The 13344-nt window shown below is 38.6% G+C and overlaps 1 long non-coding RNA gene across 2 annotated transcripts in view; it reads right to left on the bottom strand.

Annotated features, from left to right (window-relative positions):
* Nucleotides 1–13339, bottom strand: part of LOC309623671 — a 386864-nt gene extending 373525 nt beyond the window's left edge. The window contains exons 1-2 of one of the 2 annotated variants that reach the window (XR_014241446.1): nucleotides 9513–13339; nucleotides 8229–8357 (exon numbers count right to left, since the gene is read on the bottom strand). This is a non-coding gene — a long non-coding RNA (uncharacterized lncRNA). Of the gene's footprint in view, nucleotides 1–8228 lie in introns of both variants that reach the window. The other variant, XR_014241447.1, reaches the window with a different exon arrangement.
* Between the last annotated feature and the right edge of the window lie 5 nt (nucleotides 13340–13344).

The raw sequence follows: 13344 nt of genomic DNA on the forward strand, positions 1-13344 counted from the left end.
TAGAGTATCAGAACCCTCACAAAAAAAGGAGCAAAAAATATAAATAAACAATGCCAACAAAAAAGAAACCTGTTTTGTTCTAAGGAGACAACTAGTTATTAATATCAAATGTAAATGAGTGAATTTCATCATGATAAACAGTAGCTATTATAGGTAGAATAATGACCCCCACCTAAATGCCCTCATCCTAAACCCTGGAACCTATGAATATGTTACCTTACGTAGAAAAAGAGACTTTGCAGATGAATTTAATGTTAAGGACCCTGAGATGGGGAGAGCATCCCGGATTATCCAAGTGGACCTAATGTGATCGCAAGAGTCCTTAAAAGTGGAGAACCTTGCCTGGCTGTGGTCAGAAGCTGTGATCATGAGGAGTGAAGGGAGAAATGCAACATTACCGCTTTGAGGGTAGAGACAGAGGAAGGAAACCAGGAGCCAAGGAATGTGGGCAGACTCTGGAAAATGGAAAAGGCAAGAAATGGATCTAAAGCATCCAGAAGGAATGTAGTCCTGCCATCGTCTTGATTTTAGCCTGGTGAGATTTATGTTGGACTTCTGACCTACAGAATTGTAAGAGAGTAAATGCATGTTGTTTAAGCTGCATTTGTGGTAATTCATTACAGCAGCAATAGAAAACTAATGTAGCAGCTATTTTGGCACTATCTTACATCGTGTGGTCTCAATTCTCAGGACAGCATCAGTTCAGACCACTTGGAACAGCTCAGACCCAAGAACCTCATTTTGGCAGAGATATTTAATGCTCACTGAATACAGTTGTATCACTCCTAGCCTCTGTGCAGTTACGTAGGGTCAATATCATTTTCTCTTGTCAATGGATTATGAGCTTAAGTAACATATGTCAAGTCCCAGACAGATACAGCAAAATGCCCCTGCACACCTTCCCCCCAGCTCTTTTGTTCTCTGCCTGGGAGAACTGCAAGACTCGTGTTGCGATGGTGGCGTCACAAGATGCAAACGTCCTGGATCCCTGAGACTCTGCTGGGGAGGAGCTGCCTGCAGAACCACTGGACTCACAACAGATTTTGTATGAGTGAAAGATAAATTTTCATGTTTTAAACTACTGAAATTTCCAGGTTTAATTGTTGCTGTAGCCTAACCAAGTCTATCCTGACCAGTGCACTTGCTTAGAATACGACTATCCCAAGAGGCAAAAAATCCAAGCTATCAAGTTTAACAAAGAAACTACTTTCTAACCCTCTCCTATTAACCTATTAAATTATATCTTCTATGCCTCAATTTCCCTGTACATGCAACTGAGAGATATGTAATTTTATATAGCACTTGAGGAAAGATTCAATATTATATCAATGACTATTCCTTTCATTTCTGCTGTTTATATCATACAATGATGAATTTTAATTTAGAAAATAAAAACAAGTTTTGCATTTTATTAATAAATAATTTTTCAGTTTTCTGCCATGAACAGGTAATGATAATGCAGATATTATGCTTTCATGTCAAGCTTATATGATAGAAATGTAGTTCTATGATGAAAATTGTACTTTTCTATCAATATTTTACATTTAAGACATTTGCCAAGATATTAATTAACCTTAGTAAAACAGTCTGCTTATGGCCATCAAAAGGAACAAGAGACAAGGAAAAGTAAACTCACAGTCTGTAAAGCTTTCCTAAGAGAATTGGAATGCAAAAAAGTAAACCAAAAGCATAGTCTATTTTAAATAGAGTAATGACTTAATATTTTCCATCTAATCATCCAAGGTGATAATAACAGCTCGAGCTGTTAATAATAACAGCTAGAGCTACAGATTGCCCAATTTCTCTTCTCCATTTGATGGAAGAGAAAACTGAGGACCACAAAAATTAAGTAATTTATTTCACTAGCCAATGGGAGAGAGATAATATGTGAGAGCAAATATAAGTGTAGGTAGAAAGCAGCTATTTTGCTAGGGGAGAGCTAGATTTACATGATCAAAAATACCATCTTTTTTTATTGTGGTAAAATATACAAAACACAAAATTCACCATTTTAACCATTTTCATATGTACAATTTGGTGGCATTACATACTGTCACATTGTTATACAACCATCATCACCACTGTCTATCACCAGAACTTTCCCCTCATCCCAAACTGAAACTCTGTACCCACTAAACAATAACTCCTCTCCCCTAGCCCTCAGTAACAACTATTCCATTTTCTGTCTCTACAAATTTGACTAATTTAGGTACCTCCTACAATGCAATCATACAATATTTGTTCTTTTGTGCCTGGCTTATTTCACTAAGCATAATACTGTATCTTCAAGATTCATCCATATCATAACATGTTGTCAATTTCCTTCCTTTTTAAAACTGAGTAATATTCCATTGTATGTATACACCACATTTTGTTTAGCCATTCATCTGTCCATAGACATTAGGGTTGTTTCCTCATTTTGGCTCTTTGGTAATTTAATATTTCACTTTTTGAGGAATTGCCCTAGTATTTTGCACAGAAACTGCACCATCTTCCATTCTCACTAGGCAATGTGCAAAGGTTCCAATTTCTCCCTCCATACCCTTGCCAACATTTGGTGTAATAGTTTCTCAGATTTTAGGGGTGTTTCTTCTTTGATTTCATAATAGCCATCCTAAGGGATGTAGTAGTTTTGGAAAAAATCACATCGTTTTACTACTGAGAAGCCCTACCACTGCCTTTTTATTTTAATGTGCCATTCCTTTTGAATTTGGAAATGTCTGAGCTACGACTTACAAGAGGAATCATACCAAGAACAAAGTCCAACTAGCCCACAAGTTTGCAGTCATTTTAATTCTTTTAAAGCAACAAAAATAAATAAATAAAAATAATTCATTTAAAGGCAAATTTTTTTTCAAATTTTCTCTTTTAGAACAAATTGAAGTATTTTACCTAACTTGAGACCTCAGATTTAGATTATTAATTTATCCCAAGAAATTTACATTGAAAAAATTTTGTGCATATTATAATTTTTTAGCCATTATAATTCAGTGTATCAGTATTTTTAGGTATATGACAACACATTTTAACTATTTTCTTTCTTAAGAGACTGATACAGATAGATGTTAAAGTCTGACAACTATTTCACTTTTTTACCTTAAACTGACTTAATCAACTATTTCAAGTAATTAAAAATTTTACCTCAATTTTATTTCAAGAGGTTTTAAGTTTCCATTAAGTATACCACCAGCAGCTAAAACTAGTAGACACAACATGAACAATGAAATCACCAAGAATCTTTGGTATGGTGGTGACACTTCTCTAAATGGCACAACCAAGAAAATTTTTAAGAATTCTTAGCCCTTTCATAACCAGTTGAATTAATATAAAGTGACAAGCCTGATATCTGATTCAGTAACCCTCAGCATTCTGCCTTTCTAGACACAATAGGAACGGTGTAAAACTCTGCAGACTGGGTAAGCGGGTTGTAATAAATAGGAAGTATAGTTGTGAAGGAGTGCAGGAGATTATTGTCTACTCAAGGTTGGCGCTTTCTCAGAAGAGAATCACAACTCAGAGTGGTTTAATGCCATAATTTTGCTCTCCTTTAGAATAGTCACACCACAGGATGCCTCATCTTATATACACGCTGACTATGCATATCTCACAGCTTATTCAGCTCTGGGACACACGACTTTATGGTTCTTTCCCAGGACGGATGATTATTTTGAGGAGGGAAATACTCAAAACATACTAACAGTCTAAGCCTAGTCATCTCCCCTGGTCATGTAACTTAACAGCGCTTTAACTTGGGCCAAACCAGTTTCCCCATTAAAAACTGAAGAAATCTACAGGTTTTTACCATGAACTAAATGAAATAAAGTTTATAATGAAAAGTTTTCTTAATCTTAATATTTACAGAAGTATAATGGAATAGTATTCTTAAAACTACATTACCATTCTTGTCTCATCTTTCACTTTCCCAAAACACAATACAAACTTCAACTAAATTAGCTCAGAAATAAATTTTAGCATCAATTCTTCCTGATAAAATATAGGTGCATTAGTGCTATCATATCACTCTCTCAATGAAAACTTAGAACTATCACATCAGTTTCTGACCTGAATTTTTGTAGTGGTAGAAAAATAATGTTTTGAAACACCCTCTGATATAATTTCTAATCTCAGCAATTTAGTTTTATTTTTATTTCTCCCTTGAATTTCCTTTTGCCATTAAGTATAGGCTCTGAGACTGAGGGTTACTCCTCAGGATAGGGCAGAGTAGCAATTACATAGTACAAAGAATAATTGTTTAACTTTGGCATTCAAACTGAGATTTTTAAGTTCTAAAGGGAGGTCACGTGCATGCATCCTCTACAAGTGGTTGTGCTTTTGTGTACTTTACTGTACAGTATTGTATAGAGTACAATATCTTTATCTCAAGCCCAGGATGTCTGGAGGCAAGTGTAAAAGCAGCGATGATGTAGCTGGTACTACTGTACTTTTCAAGGTATACTCTACTGTAAGATTAAAAATGTTTTCTTTAAAAAAAAAGAAAGAAAAAAGAAAATCAGGCTTTGATAAGGAAGAATAATTTTGTCAGACTCTCAAAATCATATGTTTTATAGGTTGAGTCACATGAAATTTCTAATATTTAACCATTTTTTACCTACAAAAGTGGAAATTTATTATTATTCAACCTATAATATATATCAAAAACCCAAGCTTGGAGAAGTGGCCCTAGATTACGTTATAGAGAAGGAAGGGAGATCATGCAATTTGATGCAAAACAAAAACAAAAACAAAACCTAATTCTTTAATATTGCTGGGAGGAGGAGACAAAGACGAAAAAGAGAGAAAAGGTCTGTCAAGACAGAGACAAGGTCAAACCTCTGGGAGGAAGCAATGGGCAGTGGTATAAACACCCAGTTAAATTGTGGGCTAATTCACCGCTTCACCACATAGAGCCTGAGGAGTTTGCCCTTCGAGATAGCCCATGCTGACTGGCCAGAAGTAGGAGCACTTCTGGTTCCCAGATGTCACACATACATACCATCAAGGAGATACGCAAGTCAGTGTGTCTCCTGACTAGGGTAGGGGGTAGGGGCAAAAGCTGAGACCTGAAGAGGTCTAGGGTTGGGACAAGGAGATGCCATGAAGACCTAGAGAAGATGGGCTATGTCAGAGACCAGGGCCTTCCGTGTCCAGTTCCAGAGCAACATCTAAAAAGCAGGTGAAAACAGCCAGAACTCAACAGACACCAATCAGCAAAGAACACAGGCAAACCTTGGGACAGTACTGACCACAGGGGACCACACAAGTACCAGGCATCTTTCTGCCAAACCCTAGCAGTATGGTGTATGAACTTCTTAATGAATTTATCATGGAAAATTATAGGAGAAGGTGGGTGAAAAGACCCCAGAGCTGACTAACCTAAATCCGGTTGGGATTGAGAAGTCACTGTTTTAAACTGCAAGGACGTAGTCACCCTATGTGGGCAAGTTCAAGTTCACCTTTCCCCCCTGCTACCAAGAGAAAAAAGGAGACCAATAAAAAGAAGAAATCAGTTAAATTTTGAGGTATGCCACACTAGATTTGGACAAACATGTTCTTTGAAATGGATTGCATTTAGGAAACATTTTTTTCTATTTTTAACATTTGCAACTTTTAAATTTGCTACCTAATTTGCAGTCTTTTGTGCCCTTAGTATATGATGGTCCCAATCTCAACAGCTATAAAACTGTAATGTTAAACAATTTGTCCATTGTTGCTGGCTAGTTAACGAAAGAACTAGAAGCAGCACTCGTATTTTCTGACACCTGGTCTCTTTCTAATAAAGAGATGGTTTTTGTTTGTTTTAACTTTTAGCTGTGAAGCACCTAAGACAATGATGCACTGAAATTTACTGAACTAACTGGTAAATGACATCTTTTATTTTTTTAAGTTTTCTGGTCAAGGTAGAGAAATAGAAAAGCTCAAAACCTGATAGAATGGTTTATATATACTTTTTTACTTCTCAGAGAAGACCAGAATCGCAATTCAGCTCTAAGATGTTTTTTATTGCCTCTCCTATGAAAAAGCATCAATATTAGGATCCAATTTCAGTATTTTCAAAATGTGTTCATTTTAGTTTGGCACAGTTTCCTCATTTTCTCTGTGCCTGCCAAGTCAAGCACCTGGGTGAAAGAGACATGTCAAACTTAGACAAACCAGAGGGAGTGCCTATAAGAAGACGAAAATAATCAGAATGTGTTACAAAGAAAAGTTGATCTTCCTGAGTCTCCAAAGCTTCAAAGTGATCTCAGATCTGCATCTTCTGCCTGAGGTTACGGGCTAGATAGACCCTTCCTGTCTTGTTTGTACATCTGCAAAATGATATGTGCCTTTATGGCTTTCCAGGTGATGTATTACAAAATCCTCTAACTGCCTTTAAACTGGGTCACTGTCTAGTGGATCCCTAGAAGCCCTTGGCATGCTCACTAAATAGAAAATGCAAAAGTTCAACAGGCAAGAATGGGTGGCAGCACCTTATACAGGCTTCCTAAATAATCACAGAGAACTCATGTTCAAGTGAAACCAATGCTCTACACTTCTCAGGTTTGATGGTTAGTGTATCCATCTTTATTAGGGAGTGATCGATGGAGAATGAGGTAATATAAAAGGAAACTTCCAGCTGTGCTTCTGAATGGTTGGGTGTGTGATAGGGAAATCCAGACAATAATAAACTCCCAGGGCTGTGCTAGTCATTGTTCAGAACTGAATAGATATGCCGTTTAAATAGTTGTATGCAGCACAGTACCTCCAACCATTCCCATTGTTTTCCCATTTGCGTTAAACCTGGGGGGTTCTTTCCCCATGCAGGAGCCATAAGAAAGGTGGTATCCAGTAGTAAACAGTGGACCATTGACTGTCCAGATCACAGTATTTCACATGACCCCATGCACAGGCTAACAGCAGTATTCTGCCAAAGTTTGACCCATAGGGAATAGACCTTTGAGGTTGTTTAAAAGTGGCAGGCTGTGGGAGAGAAGCCTATTTCTTTTCTCGGAGTCTAATTTAGCTGGAAAATGGAGACAGGCAGAATGTGAGCTTCCTGGAGCTTCCTGCATTATGTAATTTCATTAGACACAAACAAACTTGCTCTCAGTGACTTATATTAGTCAACTGAAATATTTATTTTTATGTAAAATGTGACCTTTAAGCTGTATATGGCGCATCATCCAATAAGAACCCAAAATAGCTCCCAACAATGCCCCTCCACAGTCAGTCCAATCATCAGATCCAGGAACAGAGATCACTTTCTTAAATTTCACAAGGCATACCCTGAGTCCGACGGCACTGCTAAGAGTCCCAACATTGTGGCGCACCACTGTGGGCCACGTAACGGTGCACACCCTGGAGATCAGAAACCAGGTGACGCCCTGTCTCGGTCCCCAAGGAGTTCACAGGCCAGAGGAGGGGTCAGAGATTTAGACGGGCAAATGCTAACAATAATCCACAGTGCGCTGATGGCTGTCGAAAACCTGCTGCTACTGTGTAAATTTGGGAGGTCCTCGTGATTCTGGACGTGTTACCACTTACTTATAATCTAAATGGACCCTAAAACTATACCCTCTCCTATAACTTGATCACGGGGAACTAAAACAGACTAATGTATTCCTCTCAGCACCGTCAGTTGGTGTGCCCCATAATGTATATGTATTTATTGATAGAAATAGAGATATAGAGGGAGAATTTTTTTCTTCACGGTCCACAGAAGGGATGACAACATACAGTAAAACTGAGAAAGAGGGAGGGAATGAATACCACAGTTCCCTATTTTTACCTTATTTCAAGCCCTTCACCCATTATTTTAAGACCTATACCCCGGGACTTCCCTGGTGGCACAGTGGTTAAGAATCCGCCTGACAAAGCAGGCGACACGGGTTCAAGCCCTGGTCTGGGAAGATCCCACATGCTGCGGAGCAACTAAGCCCATGCGCCACAACTACTGAGCTTGTGCTCTAGAGCCCGCGAGCCACAACTACTGAGCCTGCATGCTGCAAATACTGAAGCCTGTGCTCCTAGAGCCCGTGCTCCGCAACTGCAATGAGAAGCCCACGCACTGCAATGAAGAGTAGCCCCCGCTCGCCACAATTAGAGAAAGCCCGCGCGCAGCAACGAAGACCCAACGCAGCCAAAAAAAAAAAAAAAGACCTATTCCCACTTAGTTACCCACCCACCACCTCAACCTCTCACCAAAAAAAGTTTTTGTCAGCAAACAATATCCAGCGTGAAATGTCACTGACCTGAGACGGTGTCTTCAGGCTGTTCTTCCAGGAGCCCCCTTTTAAAGCATAAATTGCGCACCCTCATTAACAGCATACAACAATGGCTTATAAAGCTGTTTTCCTGTTATCTCCAGTGTGAACACGTTCCTGGGTTTAGGAAAAAGAGAAGTGATATTTTACTGTTTTCTTTTTTTTAATTGAAGTATAGTTGATTTACAATGTGTTAATTTCTGCTGTACAGCAAAGTGATTTAGTTATACATATATATACATTCTTCTTAAAATTCTTTTCCATTACGGTTTATCACAGGTTATTGAATATAGTTCCCTGTGCTATACGGTAGGACCCTGTTGTTAACTTTTTTAAGTGTGGTGGTTAAAGTTTATACCAAAGAGCTTTTGAAACTTAAGTATCCCAGGAAGCCAAGGGCTTCTGCCTTTACAGAAACCACGGGAGAAAACTAGCTCCTAGGTAATGAAAATCTTCTTGAAAGGGATGCGGGCAGTCAGTCTCTTGTCTTAAATGGATTCCTTTTGGTGATAAGGAAGTATTCCTTGGAGCCATCATATCTGAGACACCCAGGATTGCTCCGGAGGAGGGACTCTCCACTCTCTGTTTAGATTTTTGTAAGCAACTGAAATTTCTGCTATAGTTTTTCCTCTTCTGTTCAGCTCTCAGTGAGCTCCAGATGCTTTCAGTCGGACTTCCTAAGGTTTGCTATGTGCTACCCTGTAACCAGGTTTACCTTCTACCACAGAAGAACCACAGCCAGCTGCAGATTGCCCCACCCGTTGACACCCTGTTACTTAGGTCAAGGTTGTCTTTTAGGTTTAACACTGATTTAACACTGTGCTCTGCTTGTAGCCCTGATCGATACCAGGTTCCATCATCAAAAGTTAAACAGTCCAAACGCTCTCTCACACTGTATTGACAGCTAGCCATGGCTGTTTAGCAGCAGAGGGAATGTTCTGTTTTACACATGAACTTTCTAAGGACCACATGATGCAAGGACAAGATCAGTGTTTTCAGAGTCAAACAGATATAAACTTGAATCCCATTCAGTAATTTTCTTCTGTGACCTGGGGTAGTTCTGCAAAAGCAGATATTATGGTGCCTATGGTACTGATCAAGAAAATGAAGCCCAAAGAAGTTAAAGTAGAACACACAATGAGTAAATGGCCCAGGGAGAATTCAAATGCAGATGCCTCTTTACCATATTTCCTTCAAAACTGGGTCACTGCCTCATTGGGGCATGAATGTTCCACTTGTTTGGATTAATATCTGTTATAAACCTGCATTTACCTCTTTACTGTTGGCCTCCTTAGCAACGAAGTAGTTCTACATCTTGAGGCCTCCTTGACCGCAAAAGGGAAAGAAAACATCGTGAGGGCACTAGAAAAGAGATTTTTCAGGTTCACTCCTAGCTAGACTGCTGCTTTCTGTTAGTAATGTGAGGGAGGGCAGATTTTTAAACCCAGCTGTAGTTATTGTGGTTAAATCTGATGTGGAGATTGTCTATTTTGGAGAATTTTAAAACACATGACTTCAGACTCCCTGGAGAAAGAGAGGAAGGAGCCTTAGAAGAATTTTCTCCTGGACAACTCTGGAGATCTTAAGAGCTGTTAACAAGGATAGACCTTTTAGATTGGGATCTACCATCAACTTTCTGGGACAAAACCAGACAAAATTGCCTAAAGACTAGACAGTTCTTCCAACCAGTGGCTCACTCATAATAATACATGTGCTGGAGGGCAAAATGGAGTTAAGAGGTTTGGCAAGACACATCCTTCTTGACTGCTTGACTTAATCCCAGGTGGAGGAAAATGGAAAAGGCAACCAGGAAAGGGGCTGAGGGGACATATACCCACACCCAAAAATTTTAGTTTGTTTTGACCTCTATCTGATGGTGTATTTGTATGAACGTGGATAGAGAATGGGAAAGAGGGGTAAGAAATTAAAATAATTGGAGGAGGGATAGAATTATGTATCTTGATAAATGTTCCCAAACCAAAATAACTGCTCCTTGGAAATTATAGCAGATATAATAAGTAGGAGGGAAGACTGATCTGGTGATAATGAATATCATGGAGGAAATGAGTTTCACATTTTTTCAGATCTGGAGAGCTGATTGGTTCAAGATGTTTATAATTGGAGAAACTCACATCCTCACTTAATAAATCTTGCCTTACAGAGCCAGAGATGGAAATGTCTTCCACCCTCTCTGTCACTAGTACAGCTCTATAATTTCTTATCTGAAATTCGGGGGCCAAATATGTTTCAGAATGCAGAATTTTTCAAATTTGAAAGGTAATTCCAACAGGGGCGGGGATAATATTCATACTCAAATATAGTAATATTTACACTGAATGGGATGTATAAATACTATAAATAGCTTCCTATCCGTTCAGATCAGATTTTGCTGCCAGGTGAATTCAGATCAGCTCAGGTGAGATTTTGCCACCAGGTGAGCTCTGAAAAACTTTCATTTTCCAGAGCTTTTAGGATTTTGGAAATAGAGCTATGGGATTGTGAAACTGTACAAATGAAAACTTCTACTTGACCATTCTGCTAAATAGAAACATCAAGTGATTTACAGGAAGATGGTGAACTTTGATTTGGGGAATGTGATTAGAAACAGTAGGTAGACATTAATAATGACATAGTTAACATTTCTTGCACATGTGCCAGGCATTATTCTAAGATTTCAACATGAATTAACCCAGATAAGTCTCTTATAATTCTATGAGATACTGTGTTGATGTATTGATAAGCCTAGTTACAAATGAAGAAACTGAAGCACAGAAAGTTTAAGTAACCCTGCACAGCACACAGCAAATGAGCAGAGGGGTCCTGATTTGAACACAGATTGCTCCCTTCTCTGAATATTTATACTACAGTTTTATATTCTACACAAAGAAGACAGTTCTTATATATCATTCTATTCACATTCCTCTCACCTGTAGGAAACTAAGGGGTGTATTTTACATTTAAAGTTACTATAATGTTTCTCAAGATGCTTGCTTTCATCATGAAATGCCTTTTGTATTAGGGCATTTGTAATTCTTTATCTTGAAACTGAGTCAATTAACAGATTATTGACATAAACAAGTTTACTGTGAGTAATGTAAGAGGAATTGAGCATTTACGTTTTTCCTTGAAGGTAGAGACTGATTTCTAGTCACTGTTTTATCCCTAAGGCCTATCTTCGAGGTTTGTGTATAATAGGCACTTGGTTAGATGAAATCAATGAGTTCAAATCTCCAAACCCCCCCCCAAACCAAATGAATCCCACTCAAAAATGATAACTTGTATTATTCCATTTATTTACATTTTTCTCTTCATTGATGTTAATTCATTAGAATTTTTAATGCGATCAAAACTTTATGTTGATTGGTTTTTATATAGAAGTATAGCATTAACGGATGGGAGGTAAACCACTTTGCATTTGGTCGAATGTAAATATTATTTTAGCTGGGCTCCACTGACTCCTGGCCATGCTGATACGTACGTGTGTTTACAGTGTACATGTGCACATGGAATGTGTGACACATGCAGATAGCCTCAGGCCTCACACAAGCAGCGCTTGGGAAATGGTGCTGCCTATGCAGTTTTACCACTCCAAATACTGCATTGCTACAGTCAGGTGCTTCCACCTGGTCTCCATGATGAAAGGATTGGGACTGCCAGAAGCCATCCTATGAGCCATACTGTATACAGTTTTCTAAATTTACCTCGAGCAAACTGTTCAGTTTCTCCTATTAAATTTTCGATCCTATTCATTAAGGAATTTGTGGATGAAAAAACAACTCCTTCCTGGCCTTGGCCATATTTTGCACCATTGCCATGGCTCCACAGGATTCTCCTATGTCTGGCACTGTTCTAGTTTCAGACTTGAATGGTAGAGTCACTTTTTTCAGGGCTTCTGTACTCACACAGAGAATTCTCAGTCTGTCTATCTGCAGTTGTTCAAAGTTCTCTCTCAAAGCACAAAGTTTATTTCATTGAGGTTCTATAGCAGATTCTACTTTGCTACTGTATAGGACAGTGCTGGGACTTTAGAGAGTTACTTTTTTCCAAAGCATCCTCTGCAAAATTACCCATAACTGCTCATTCTTATAGCTTTTCCCTCTGCTATGGTGCCGTACTAGATCTCCCTCTCCCTCTCTCCTTCCTTCTCTCTCTTTGTCCCTCTGCACTTCTATCTATTCTGTACTGCAGGGGCCAGATGGGCTACCTTGACAGAGAGTGCAGCTTTCAGGTGGGGTAAGTCCAGACAAAGGACTCCCCATTGAATAGTAGTCATTTACCCTATTTCTTCCTGTGTCACGTTATCTACTTCTTCTCTGGATATTCTTGGACCACACAGACATATGCGTACACATGCAGAGATACACACGCCTGCACTCCTATACCATCCCTGCCAAGAGATGATAATTTGAAGATTTACACTGTCCTATTGGCTTTACAAACATTTATTAAACCAGCCATTAACATAGAATCATTTTTAAGAATTTATTTTTCGATATTAACTGAAATTCTTCCTTGGCAACTTTCTTATTTCCCCCATATGGGAGACTCATATTCATATGCAAATATGTAACTTTGTGGTGTATCATCAATAGGGTTCATAAATTCCAGGAAGCTGAAAAATACTAAAGAAGTATTACCCAAGTTATTTCTGCTCACCCTTTGGCTGTTTTTTGGCAGAAAAGATTGACAAGTAGTTTGAGGGGCTACTAATTAAGGAGGGAGATACTAAATAAGCCATTCACTCCTACCATTCATCTGCCAAAGAAGACTGAGTCATAATCACCATCGTCGCCTCCAATTTCATGCAACAAGATCTGGCACTTACCATGTACCCACTACTGAGGAATATAGATGTAGAATGGGCTGTTATACCAGGTTTAAGAAACTTAAACACCAACTTGTAAACTAACAACACATTAAGTCCCAAAACAGTTTAGAATATATGCCCAGAAGTCCAAAGTCCCTAATACAATCATAGAATCCTAGAGTCAGGAAAGTTTTTCATTGATTATATAGACTGACATTTTTGTTTTATAAATGAAGAGGCTGACACACAGAGAGGCTGATTTGTCCAAGATTTTAGGAAATTATTGCAGTAGCCACC

Source organism: Balaenoptera borealis (genome assembly GCF_965194805.1).
Source record: "Balaenoptera borealis genome assembly, chromosome: 2".
Taxonomy (NCBI): Eukaryota; Metazoa; Chordata; class Mammalia; order Artiodactyla; family Balaenopteridae; genus Balaenoptera; species Balaenoptera borealis.